Genomic DNA, 14,385 nt, shown 5'->3' with positions numbered 1-14,385 from the left:
TTGCAAACATTGATTAAAAGCCATAAACCTTGATTTATTTGGAAAAATAATTAGGGTTGGTAAGAATAACTAACAAGGACTCAAAGCTTTAAACTTTGTTTAATAAATTCACTTAGGAATAAGAAGAATTTTAATCGGCATGATTAATCATTCTTCATGGTTACTTTCTTATATTTGGAAAAATCATAGAAAGACATAATCTTTATTTATTGGGAAATAGTAGAGATTCACATAGAGATTAAGTGCATTCATACAATGATCCATTAGAAGTATATCAAGATCAATACCCATGATCATACACCCTATCTAGCGGGGACACAACCTTAGTTTCTTTTATCATAAATTACCACCAAAGCAATAGATAGCAATTAATTATAGAAAAACCAACTTTTACCAAAATCATCGGATTAAGACATTAGACCTAGAACTTAGCATCCTACGACTTTAGTAACCTTTTTACACCATATTCCCTGTGGGATTCGACCCCAACCATGTTGGGTTACTATATTTGACAACGTCCGCGTTATACCATTAATAGGTGTAATTTGAGCGTATCAAATTTTGGCGCCGTTGCCGGGGCATACAATTTTGAAATTACTAAATAGTGTTTGCTTTGATTAAAGTCTTTTGCTTATTCCATCACACCTTGTTTGCTACTCTGTGTAAACCGGGTGAACATGAATCAAAATCAGCAAAATCAACGTGCTGGTAACCAGGGGAATCGGTTGAACAATCAGGTGAATGAATTTGATGATGAGATTTTTTTTGCTGAACTTGTTCCAGAGAAGGACTATGCATCTCCTATTTTTCAACCTCGAGTTGGAGCTGCTACTGTGAAAATTGACTCATCTCTATACCAGCTGTTGAAACTTGAGGGATACTTTCAGAACTCTACCGAGAATGACCCTCAACGTCATTTGCAGAATTTTGTGAATGTGTGTGATAATCACATCCAGAACAATGTTCCACAAGATGATATTTGGTTGTCGTTATTCAAATATTCCTTAGCTGGAGAGGCAAGAACATGATTCGAGAAGCTGCCCCGAAATTCGATTACTTCATGGGCAGAGATGGTAGCTGCTTTTCTCACAAAGTGGTACCCCCCTAGCAAGAAGGCTGAGATTCGTGACAAAATATATGAATTCAAGCAGCGACCGAGGGAAAAACTATATGAAGCCTGGGAGAGATTCAAAGAGTATTTGCAGAAGAGCCCGAATCATGGTTTTCCGGAACATATATTAATGGAGAAGTTCTATCGAGGGTTAGATCCAGTGACACAATCAGTAGCTAATAATGCAGCTGATGGTTGTTTTATGAACAAGACCTTTCGACGAGTGACCACCATACTTAACAAGCTGACGACTCATAATCAGGCTTGGCACTCAAACAATGCTGATGTGGTACTGTATGGTAGTGCTATGATCCAGAATATAGTGAAGGAGAATCAAGACACCCAACAAACTTTGGCATAACTTGCAACAAATATTTCCTTACTGACGAAGAAGTTTGATGAATCCCAAATCAAGAAGGTAAATGTTTGTGAGGATGATACAGTTTTGCCAAAAGGGATGTACCATGCTCAAAATGGTACATTCCATGAGGGGCCACCTATGCAGGTTGAAGATGCTAATTATGTCAATAACTCTCAAGGGGGTTACCAAAGACAGAATTACCAAGGTGGCTATCAGAATCAGAATCAATGGAGACCTCAACAAGGTCAAGGTGCTTACAACAACTCTGGGAACTACAATACTAATTATAGTGGTGCGAACCAAGGGAGCTACAACAACAACAATTTTGGGAACAAGAGTTCCAATCCTTATATACCACCGAAAGGGCAGTTAACAGAGCAAGGTAGTTCGAAGGTTGAAGCAATGCTTGAGAAGATTTTGGCAAATCAATCTAAGTCTAAAAGGACTTTATCTGGGCTGACAGAAACAGTGGGTTCCCATACAGCAGCTATTTAGAAGCTTGAGTCGCAGATGAGGGATATTTCTAGAGAGCAGCACCCTCCTAAAAAGGGAGGACTTCCGAGTGACACTATTCCAAATCCCAAGAATGGGGGAGGCGGTGTAGACCGTGTGTTTTCCATCACTACTAGGAGTGGTAAGACACTCCAGGGGGCTGCTGAGAAGGTGATTGATCTTGAGCAGATAGACGAAGAGGATGAGGTGAAGTCTGAAGCACCCATTATTGCTGATAAGAATCCTACTAACAAGAAGGTTGCTGATATTCCAGAGATGGTGAAGGAAGCTGAAAACACAAGCAAGCAGGCTGTAAAAGGGGCTCTCCGCCCTTTGACGCAGATTTTCACATCTAAACCTCCTTTTCCTCAGAGGTTGGTAAAGAAGAGAAAGATGCTAAGTTCGAGAAGTTTTATGATCAGCTGAAGCAGTTATCTCTGAATTTTCCCTTCTTGGAAGTTGTCAAGGAGATGCCCGGTTTTGCGAAATATTTGAAGGATTTGCTGACCAAGAAGAAAACGGTGCAACATGAAACCGTGAGTTTGACGCACACTGTGAGTTCCATCATTTCAACTACAACTGTGCAGAAAATGGGAGATCCTGGGGCGTTCACTATTCCTTGTTCTATTGGGCACCATGATTTTTCTTGTGCTTTGTGTGATAATGGGGCGAGTATAAATTTGATTCCCCTTGCTATATATAAACAATCAGGTTTGGGGATGCCAAGGCCGACTACAATGAGATTGCAGATGGTTGATATGTCTATCAAAAGACCTGTTGGGGTGGTTGATGATGTAATTGTGCGGGTTGGTGATTTTATGTTGCCCGCTGATTTTATGATTCTTGACTGTGCTGTTGATCAGGACATTCCTATCATTCCGGGGAGACCTTTCCTTGCTACAGGGAGGGCTCTGATGGATTCGGAGAAAAATGACATCAAGTTCCGAGTCAACAATGAAGAAGTGACTTTTCAGGCTAGCAAAGGGATGAAGTTACGAAGTGCTTACGAGAGTATTTCGGTAATTGATTCATTTGATGTTGTTGATGAAGCAGTGGAGTTTAAGATGGAAGAAGAAAGTTTGGGTGAGGCTTTAGCTGGTATTCTTATGAATTTCGATGCTGAAGACATGGAAGGCTATGTGGAGACAGTTAATTCACTTGTTAGGTTGGGCTCATAGACATACCACCCAAAGAGGCTGAATCTTGATCTGGAAAATAGAACAACTCCTCCAGCAAAGCCTTCGCTCATTGAGCCACCTAAGTTGGAGCTTAAGCAGCTCCCATCACATCTGAAATATGAGTTCCTTAGTCCAGACAATACATTACCTGTGATTGTTTCAGCCCTATTGATTGAGGAGCAGATTTTTCAGCTTTTGGAGGTATTGAGGGAGTATAGGCGTGCTATTGGTTGGACAATAGTAGACATTCGAGCTATTCCATCTGGGATCTGTGAGCATAAAATTCAGTTGGAGGAGGGTAGCAAACCGAGTGTAGAGCATCAGAGGCGACTGAACGAGAATATGCAAGAGGTCGTCAAGAAAGAGATCATCAAATGGCTGGATGCGGACGTGGTTTACCCAATTGATGATAGTAAATGGGTAAGCCCAGTCCAATGTGTTCCTAAGAAGGGCGGCACCACTGTTGTGCCGAATGCAAAAAATGAGTTGATCTCGACCAGAATTGTCACCGGATGGAGAGTTTGCCTGGACTATCGCAAGCTCAACACAACCACTTGCAAGGACCACTTCCCTATGCCCTTCATTGATCAGATACTTGATAGGCTAGCGGGGCGTTCCTACTATTGCTTCCTTGATGGTTATTCGGGATACAATCAGATCAACATTGCTCTAGAAGATCAGGAGAAGACCGGTTTTACTTGTCCTTATGGGATGTTTGCATTCAGCCGGATGCCTTTTGGTTTGTGTAATGCACCAGCCACTTTTCAAAGGTGCATGATGCCAATCTTCTGTAGAGAACTTCTTGGAGGTGTTCATGGATGACTTTTCTGTGGTGGGTGATTCATTTGAAGATTGACTTGGCCATCTGGGTCAAGTGCTAAAAAGGTGTGAGGAGACCAATCTGGTGCTAAACTGGGAGAAGTGCCATTTTATGGTTAAGGAAGGAATCGTCCTCGGTCACAAAATCTCTGAAAAGGGAATCGAGGTCGATCAAGCAAAAATTGATGTGATTGCAAAACTTCCTCCACCTATCTCAGTCAAAGGTGTCCGAAGTTTCTTGGGACATGCTGGGTTCTACGGGCGCTTCATCAAAGATTTGTCCAAGATTGCTAACCCAATATGCAAGCTTCTTGAAAAAGAGGCTAAATTTGTGTTTGATGATAAGTGCCAGAAGGCATTTGAGGAGTTAAAAGAGCGTCTCACTACGACCCCTATTATTGTTGCTCCTGACTGGTTCCTGCCATTTGAACTGATGTGTGATGCTAGTGGTTTTGGAATAGGTGTTGTGCTTGGGCAGAGGCACAATAAAATTACGCACCCAATCTATTATGTGAGCAGAACACTGAATGCTGCCCAGATGAATTACACAGTGACGGAGCAAGAGCTGTTTTCCATTGTGTTTGCTTTTGAGAAATTTCGGGCCTACTTGTTGGGGTCCAAAGTAGTAGTTTACACTGATCATGCATCCATGAGATACCTCATGGCAAAGAAGGAAGCAAAGCCGCGACTGATCATATGGGTGCTATTGCTGCAAGAGTTTGATTTTGAGGTGAAGGACCGCAAGGGCATTGAAAATCAGGTTGGTGACCATCTCTCTAGGCTTGAACAGGCTGGGAGACCTTCTGATGAGCTTGATATAGATGATGTTTTTCCGGATGAAAGGGTGTTGGCTGTGTCAAATGAGGTGGCACCGTGGTATGCTAACATTGCCAATTTTTTGGTAACAGGCATAGTTCCAGAATATATCAAAGCCTACCAAAAGAAGAAATTCTTGCGGGATGCTCGGCATTACTATTGGGACGAGCCTTATTTGTTCTGAACATGCGCTGACAACATCATTCGGCGTTGTGTTCCGGAAAGTGAAGTGATGGCAATTCTAAAGGCGTGCCATGACTCTCCTGTTGGGGGTCATCATAGTGGAAACCGGACTGCGGCTAAGGTACTTGAGTGCGGCTATTACTGGCCGACTATTTTTCATGATGCTAATCTATTGGTGCGGTCATGTGATCAATGTCAGAGGCAAGGGAATATCGGCAAAAGGCAAGAGATGTCTATGGATTTTGTTATGGAGGTAGAAGTGTTCGATGTCTAGGGGATTGACTTTATGGGACCCTTTGTGAGTTCGGGTGGCATGAAATACATCTTGGTTGCTGTGGACTATGTGTCAAAATGGGTAGAAGCGGTGGCTTTACTTAATAATGAGGCCAATAGTGTTATGGGTTTCCTCAAGAAGAACATATTTACTCGTTTTGGTACTCCGAGGGCTATAATCAGCGATGGTAGATCCCACTTTTGTAATAGAGCTTTCGCGGGATTGATGGGCATACCGTACTGCTTTCAAGACTCCGATTGGGACTTCACCCTTCAAGCTTGTATTCGGAAAAGCTTGTCACTTGCCGGTTGAACTTGAGCACAAGTCTATATGGGCGCTGAAGAAACTGAATATGGATTGGGAGGAAGCAACCAAGCTCAGGTTGTTTCAACTAAATGAGATGGATGAATTTCGGTACCAGGCATATGAGAGTGCAGCACTTTATAAAGAAAGGATGAAGCAATACCATGACAAGAAGATCCTGAAGCGAGAGTTCTACAAGGGTGATCCTGTATTGCTGTTTAACTTTCGGTTGAAGTTGCTGCCTGGTAAGCTTAAATCAAGCTAGTCTGGTCTATTTGAGGTGGTAGGTGCTCACCCCACGGAGCAATTGAGTTAAAGTCCGAAAATGGTACTCGGACATTTAAGGTGAATGGGCAGAGATTGAAGCACTATCACGGAATGGTTTCGGAGGATAGGATTGTCGATCGCTACAGGTTGAAGCACCTGGGAACGAACAATGATCTGGTGTACCAAGATAAGGAGTGAATGGTCACCACTGTCGTGCCGCGACGTTAAATCAAGCGCTTCTTGGGAGGCAACCCAAGTGTAATGTTTATTTTTTTAGTTTGTTTTTTTATTACATATAGGGTAATGGCTGTTTTGGTGCAGGTATATATTGCAGAAAATATTGTTGATAAGCAGGTAAGTTGAGTTGTAAGAAATTGTCTCGTAATATTGCAAAATAGGCCTGCAGTTTACGGACCGTATTCCACAATACAGTTCGTAAACCAGGGCGTATTTAACAATGTCACAAAATAGAAGCACTGTAATGAACATGCCAGTTTATGACCATGAAGGACGGACCGTATTTCATAATACGGTCCGTAAACCTAATCGTAAACTATCATGAGACAATACAATGTACTACCCACATCAACATCTCTAAATACGGACCGTAAATCACTTTACGGACTGTATTTAGAAAGTAAAAAAAAAAAGTAGCACATCGCGATTTAAATCAAAAGGCAGAGCACCTCACCCCATAAATTTCTCCCTCCTTTAAATTTCCCTTCAGTAACGATCCGTGTTCTACAACCCACCATCTTCCATGTTTCTTCCATTCTTCTAAAACCATAATCCATTCCCACCATAACCCACCATAACCCATCATCTTCCATTCTTCTAAAAGCCAAAAATACACAACTCACACCCAAAAACAAACCCACTCTCTACCAAAATTCGTATCTCTCTACCCTAGGTTTAAAGTTGGTTGTGATTGAAGTGTGTGCTCCAAGTCTGTGCTGATTGTGATCTTTTGGGTCATCATAAAAAGTAATGGGTCAGAAAAGGAACGCAAAGAAAGCGGGGGCCAAAAGCACCGGCCCAAGAAAGAAAGCGCGCTCGGATTCGAGGTTGATAGATGAACCCTCCAACTCGGAAGGGGAATAATCAGGATCCGAGTGCGTAGAGGTTATACCGCCACAAAAGGTCAGGGGTCCCCCACACAAGGCACATCGGCAAGGCCATCACAGCCCCCACCTATGACCCCGTCCAAGTCTGCGTCGTAAGCCTCCCAGTCTGAAGAGGAGGATTCTGACGCGGAAGCATCAAGAAGGGGGGCAGCCACCCAAACAGATCCGGAGAGTGACTCAGCAGGGCCTAGTGATGGTAGTGATCCGGATGATGGTACGCCGCCAAAGAGGCGTAAACTGGCCGTCAGGACCAAACGGCTGGAGGAAGAAAAACTTCGATTCTCGGTCAAAGGGTCAAAGAAATTGTATGACCAATGGATGGCCTAGACAGAAACTGGGGGACAGCTGCCGCGGAAAATATTTGAAGAACGGCGACTGATTTTCAATGGTATCTCAGCTCATCCACAGCTGGTACATGTGAAGATTATGGTAGTATTTGATATGGGGATTGTGATTGGGATGGATAACCTTGAAATGAAATTTCTCTTTGCATACTAGTCTGTTGAGCATAAATCATTTGTTGAACGCGAGGATCTAAAGGAGTAGATCAAGAAGATGGTGACATGCGAGTCCCAACTCCTTGTTGGTATGGAATAGTTCCACCAACCAAAGGATTTGCTCTCACATCATTGTTTTGCACACTTTGTTGCAAACTTTCAAACCATTCATCCATGACTCCCATTCTTCCACTCAACTCTCTATATTGTGTAGAAAGAGTTTGTATAAGCCCCGCAATATCGTTAAGAGTTAACTCACCTCTTGGATTAACGGTATATTCATCACTATTAGTCATACCTACAAAATGAGCAAACAAGTTAGCAAATCAAGGCATCACCAAGTCACCCTCTTAGTGTTTCACTCAATTTGTATGTCACTCAATCACTCGTGTATCACTCTTGAATATTGACTTTTAATTCTCTCTTTTGATCTCACTCACTCAAGTCTTTTCCCACTCAAAAGGTGAAACTCAAAGTTGCCTTCAAACTAGTATCCAAGTCTTCACAATAAGCCTTTCTGTCTTCGGGATGGAGTGGAATTAATCTTTAAACAAGAACGGACAAGTGAGCAAAGTCGGACTTGAGCCAAGAAATTGACAACGGAAATAAAAGAGAAAAGCACCAAAAAAAAATTAGCACGAAATGAAAATAAAGCACACAAAAGAACTAGTTTAACAATGAGTATGAACTAATACTTAAGTAAACTAGCTAGAATTAACAGGAAAATGATGAGAAAAACAACCTGGAAAGTCTAGATTTTAAATGGGATGGAAAATTGGTTACATTCCTTCAAGATGTTCTTTGAAAATTGCTTTAAAAAAAAATCACACCAACTTCCTCAAATCTGATCCAAACAAACCCAAATGTGAAAGGAAGCTTTCTAACACCAAGTAGAACAAAGTCCATCCATTAATTTGATCAAACAATCAAGAATTTAAAGAAACCCACTTGGTATTCTTCATAGCTTTCTCCAAATTCCTAGCAATTGAGTTTAATTTTCTCCCCAAATCAACTCAAAGAATTAGTGCTTAAACAACTCCAACCAAGCAACAAGCAGCAACTCCAAACAAGCAACTTCCAATCAGATTTTCTTTAACAAGATTCGATTTTCAACCTTTTTTTTTTTCAGATTTTTCTTTTTTTACAGATTTTTTTTTTTTGAATTTGATTTGGGAAAACAGTGATTATAAGAATAATCACTATCCTAGCTCTAATACCAAATGATAGCAACTAAGTTAAAAGTACAAGGAATTGAAAATAGGAAGCAAGCAAAGATAAAAAGCTAGACCCAAATATTGAAGAAATACTGGCAACAATTAGGATTAAAATCCTAATTACCTCTAATACATTCAATAAAAGCACCTAAACTATTAGAATTCCTCAAGAGGAAGGCTGCCTCTGGCAAATCCTAGGGCAAAGTCCAAAGGCAACAATAAGCTCACAAATATTCATCAACATAATCTAGTCAAAATAAGCTAGGTAGTGAAGTATTATACTAGCGCTAAATAATACATCAAATGTCCAAAATACCCTTTAAGTAGGCCTAAACATGTAATATGTCTTCATCCTTCAAATCTTGATCTACCTTCCATTGTATGATATTGTAATATTTGGTAGGTATCTCCAAAGGGTTCTTCAAGATATCTATCATCATCAAGTGTCTTCCAATATCTTGAAGTTCCTTTGCTTGAATCCTCGTGAAGGGTCTTGAAGTAATGACGGTGTTGTCGTTATCACAATGCTCTTGTTTCATTAAAGGTATTTTTGTAATAACTAGCTTAGTCTTCTTTAGCTTAGTAGTATAAATACTATATTTAGGGGTCTTTTGGTATGTAGACAAAATTATCCCAGGATTATAATCCTGGGATTAATTTATCCCATCTATCTAGGAGATGGGATAAAATAATCCCAGAATTAATGGGATAGGATGGGATATCTTATCTTTAAGTTGGAATGCACTTTATACTTTGTTTGGTACAAGGGTATAAATTTATATCTTCTACCAAACATGGTACAAAAGTAATCCCACATTTAGTGCTGGGATATCCCAGCTAATACTGTGTACCAAACGACCCCTTAGTTATTTCATTACAGTAGCTTTTGAATAAGCTTGAGATTTATGATGAAACTCTTATAAGTGTGTTTTCTCCTTGTATCGAGCTAGTTTAGTTAGGATTATCTAGTATTAAGATTAGTGGGTGGATTCCCTTAACTCTTATCTTGAATCTCTCTTGGATAATCTAGGATTAGATTTTCATGTATGAGTTTAAGTCTCTTCTTCCTTGGATTGAATTCATCTTAGATTGTTGATTAATATGTGTAGGTATCAAGCCCTATGTTGATTAGTCACAATTATAGTTGATTAAATCCCTTCTTTCTTCTAAATCTCATCTCTAAATTTCTACCTATCATAATTTCCGCATTTGTTGTTTCATTCAGTGTTTATCCCAAGCCGTATCACACATTGTGGAAGAATAATTTAGGTTGACATGCAAAATAAAGACCACCGATGAAGAATCCGAGGCACCAAAATTAACAGACAATGTTATATTGTCACAATAATTGAATGATATATTTATAAACATAATCGACACAACATGGATAAACTTTTTGTATGTATGCAAAATTAATCTATAAAATGAAAAAAATAAAAAAATTGGAGCATGACTACTTGTTCGACATTTTCTTTAACTCACATATTTAAAGTTATAAATATACACCTTTCACTTCTTAAAATCAACATCTACTGTATTGTATATTTTAAACTGTATTAAACAATCTATATAGAAAATAATTTAATATAGCTCTTAGTACTGCAAAATTCGACATAACATCTAGTTTCCTATATATTTTTATAATACCTTTTTGTTATAAAATAAATACACCAGAGAGAAGTATATAGGAAAAATCTAATTGTGTATTCCTTTCTATATTTTCCAATACAAACAAGCTTCTAAGACAAGCCATAATGCTTCTAGGACAAGCCATATTTGAAAAAGGCTTCTAAGACAAGCCATAGTTGAAAAAGGCTTCTAAGGCAAGCCATAATGCTTCTAGGACAAGCCATATTTGAAAAAGGCTTCTAAGACAAGCCATAAAAACTTAATAACCAAACTAATTTTGTGGCCAAGTAAAATGGACATACAATATAATATTTACAACACTCCCCCTTGGATGTCCATTAATGGACGATGTGCCTCATTAAAACCTTATTAGGAAAAAACCCTGTGGGAAAAAGTTCTAATGAAGGAAAAAGAGTACATATATCTAGTAATACGCTTTGAGAGCTGTCTCATTAAAAACCTTGCCAGGAAAACCCAAATGGGACAAAACCTTGGTCAAGGAAAAATCGTACAGTGCGTATTTGCTCCCCCTGATTAAAGCATCACATAATTCTTGACGATGATGTAACAAATCTTGTATACCAACTTATCATATCTTGAGATTGACAGAGCTTTTATCAGATTTGTCAAATGATCATTTGACGAACTAGTTGATGATCTGCATCTTCCTTTCTCAGATAGAGTTGCATCATCGCCGTATAATATTGTTGCAATCAGGACAAGTACATTATGACTTGCTTCATAATCTGTTCTTGTCTTTCTATGATTTGATTGTCATGACAATAATCCTTCATGGAAATCGATAACACATCTGGATTGAACTCTTATGTCGATCAGATGAATGCCCAGTATGTACAAAACACTTGACAATATTGGTTAGGACAAATACATTCATGTCAGGGCTTTCATTTGCAATATGCAGTTGATCTATTTCAATAACTCCATGTTGGAGTAAATTATATCATGCCTGTAGTTATAGCAAGATATATAAATGCATCAACTGCACAAATATATGGTACTTCAGGACCATTTCAATTTTCTTATTTCAACCTCTTTCAGCAGACATAATCAAGTGCTTTTGGAAACTCTTCAAGAGCTCTAATAATATTCAAGTCATCAACTTGCATAATAATATGAAAGGTTCTGATTATCATATAGAGACAAGGGTAAACATGATCTTATTTGTACCCTTCGTCAATAAATATTCATTAAGGCGATTTCAGTACATCAGCCTTGATTCATTTAATCCATCTAAGGATTATAAACAAGTTTCCCAAGAATTTGTATATGTTTCAGGCATTTTGAATCCTTCAGAAATTTTCATATAAATTGTGTCAAGTAAGCCATATAGGATGTGACAACTTCCATCATTATAAATTGTGACATCTTCTAATGTCTGAACTATAGGTCCAATCGCTAACCAAGATGCATCACATCACTTGGTAATTATTTCTACGTCAGCATGCTTTAAGAGACGTAGAACTCATATCCTCACAATCTTATACAATATTACGCGTCATACCATATCAAAGATATCGTCGATGAGATATCATCTCGTATCGATTCGCAATTCGACATAACTTACTGAGATCTCAACACTTCATTATTTTCAGGTACCTGAACCTCTCATAAGGTTTATGAAGTGTTATGTCGTAGCTCTTCAAGAGCACATTGCCTCCTTATTATGATCATTTGATCCTCCCTTTTTCAAGGATTATTATATTTGGAACCGATTGGTCTACCATGCTCCATGCACGTTGTAGACTTTGTCCTTCAGGGACATTAAGAGCATTTTGCAGATGAAATATGAAATAGTTGGGTCAGCAAATGCTTCCAGCATTTGACTTGAATTATCTGAGGATCATACTGATGATAATTCACAACATATTTCTTAGCTGCTTATTCTATCCCCCTTATTTTAGGGGCATATGTCCCCATTTTCTTTGGGAAAATCCATCTGTGTGCATCATGGTATATCCATTAATCATGTACCGCACATCAAATGCTAAAAGATGGAAATATCTAGTTCCTGACTCTGAACCAAATATGAGGGGAGAATTTATCAAAATTTATTGATCTGAAGCATACAAGTGTTGTTGTATGCAATATATCATATCTCAGACCAACATCTGAAACTCTGTTCTCATAAATAATGGTTTAGCTGTATTATGGAGGCATCTAATGCCAAACCAACTTAGATATAAACCAGCATTATCAAGATGATTGTCTTGATTACATATTCTGAAAATTGTGCTTCCAACTCAATCTTTTTGAGCAAGCAACTTCATAAATGTCAAACTGCCAGTTAACAATAAACATACATGTGACTGTCTCATAGATGCATCTATTTAAGACATCACATCGCAGGTGAAGGGGCCCATATTCACCTTTTATATTTTCCAGAACTTTAAGGGATTCAGTCCCAACATTAGCTGGTGTAATCAACTTATCATGAGAACAAGCAACAGAAACAAATTCTTGAAGAATCTTCTAGTTCTTCAATATATTTTAAATACTCAATTAGCACATCAGATTTAAATCAGGAAGACCAAAATGGTCTTGTCAACTGATAAAATTATCTGTACCCGTAAACTTTAAGTTTACCATGACGAGTGCTATTTATTTTAGTAAACTTCTAATTTACTATTGCATGAGATCTTATGTCATAAACTTCTAATTTATTGTAAAATGTGATCCATCATGCTCGGGTAACGTTTCATATACGTATTTCTTACCCGTAATAACTTAAAGATATTTAATATTCCAATCATTTGTAGTCCCAATATGATAACCAATTTTATTGCTAGTAAACTTCAGGTTTACTATAATCTGTGTTCCGATCGTAACAATTACGATCTAGGACAAATGATGTTATCATATATATCCTCTTCAAGAGATTTTTAAATTATTTATCATAATCAGATACTATTTGGATACTGCTGGTGTCAGGATACTTATAGATAAACAATTAGCTCTTCTGGAGTCCTTGATCATTAGTTTTCACTATCAATTTTTTTTTTTAAAGATACTTCTGGTATCACAAAAGAAAATTTGGCTAGACACTACTGGTGTCATGAAGGAAAACTGTAATAAAATGAAAATTTAAAGACAAACTATAAATTACGAAAAGTAAACGTTAAGCTCTAAACTTCAGTATTTTAAACATCTCCTTCAGAGAGATTCATCATTAACATCTGAACATTTTGTATCAACGAGGCAACCACATAGTTATTAATTCCTTCAGGGGAAAATACATTAATTGTTATTTCCTTCAAGGAAATCAATAACAACTAACCATAATGTATTAATATGATTATAGCAGAACCATTCTACTCTGCTCCCTTTTCCTTAGAATGATACTTTGATAAAATTATTTAAGATGTTACTGCGTACGCCAGGTACGTGTTGCTATGTCTTAATTTCATACCACAAAAATAACATGTATATTCCTTGTATTTTATCTCTCCAGGAGACAGGTTGTGGTATTTCTTCATTCACTTCGGGAAATGAAACCTGATTATTCAAATGTGCTTGCACTACGACGTTCATCAATAGCTCGTTATTTTGCTCAAACACAAGAAGACATTGCTTCGGAATATTTCTTAGATATTTTACTAATTCTTTCTGCTTCAGGAGTAACATTTCAAATTTTTACTACTTCAAGAGTAAAGTTTCAAGTTTTACCACTTCAGGAATAAAGTTTGAAGGTTTACTACTTCGGGAGTAAATTTCAACGACTTACTGCTTCAGGAGTGAATTTAAAAATATTTACTAATTCAGGAGTAAATTTCAGAATTCTACTACTTCGAGAGTAGATTTCAGAGTTTTACTATTTCAGGAGTAGAATTAAAAGCCTTACTACTTCAGGAGTAAAATACATAGGCTTACTACTTCTGGAGTAGAACTCAGAGTCTTACTATTTCATGAATAGAGCTCAAAGTTTTACTGCTTCGGGAGCAGAGTTCAAAGTTTGCCACTCAAGGAACAAATTTATGAGTTTAGTACAATATTTAGAATATTTCTTCTCAATTATTCGATCTCTTCTGGAGATAAATCATGATATTTTCATAATCAAATGCACGTTCATATTTATAGGCCTTACTACATACTATCACAT

At 38.0% G+C, this 14,385-nt stretch overlaps 1 non-coding gene across 1 annotated transcript; it reads right to left on the bottom strand.

Moving 5' to 3' along the window:
• Positions 1-1,119: 1,119 nt before the first annotated feature.
• Positions 1,120-1,225, bottom strand: LOC132619050 (small nucleolar RNA R71). The gene has a single exon (XR_009574488.1). It is a non-coding gene; the product is annotated as a small nucleolar RNA R71 (small nucleolar RNA).
• Positions 1,226-14,385: the final 13,160 nt, after the last annotated feature.

The sequence above is a fragment of the Lycium barbarum genome, chromosome 1 (genome assembly GCF_019175385.1).
Source record: "Lycium barbarum isolate Lr01 chromosome 1, ASM1917538v2, whole genome shotgun sequence".
NCBI classification, from domain to species: domain Eukaryota; kingdom Viridiplantae; phylum Streptophyta; class Magnoliopsida; order Solanales; family Solanaceae; genus Lycium; species Lycium barbarum.
Note: the sequence above shows the minus strand (reverse complement) of the source record. Positions and strands in the feature narration are given on the sequence as shown.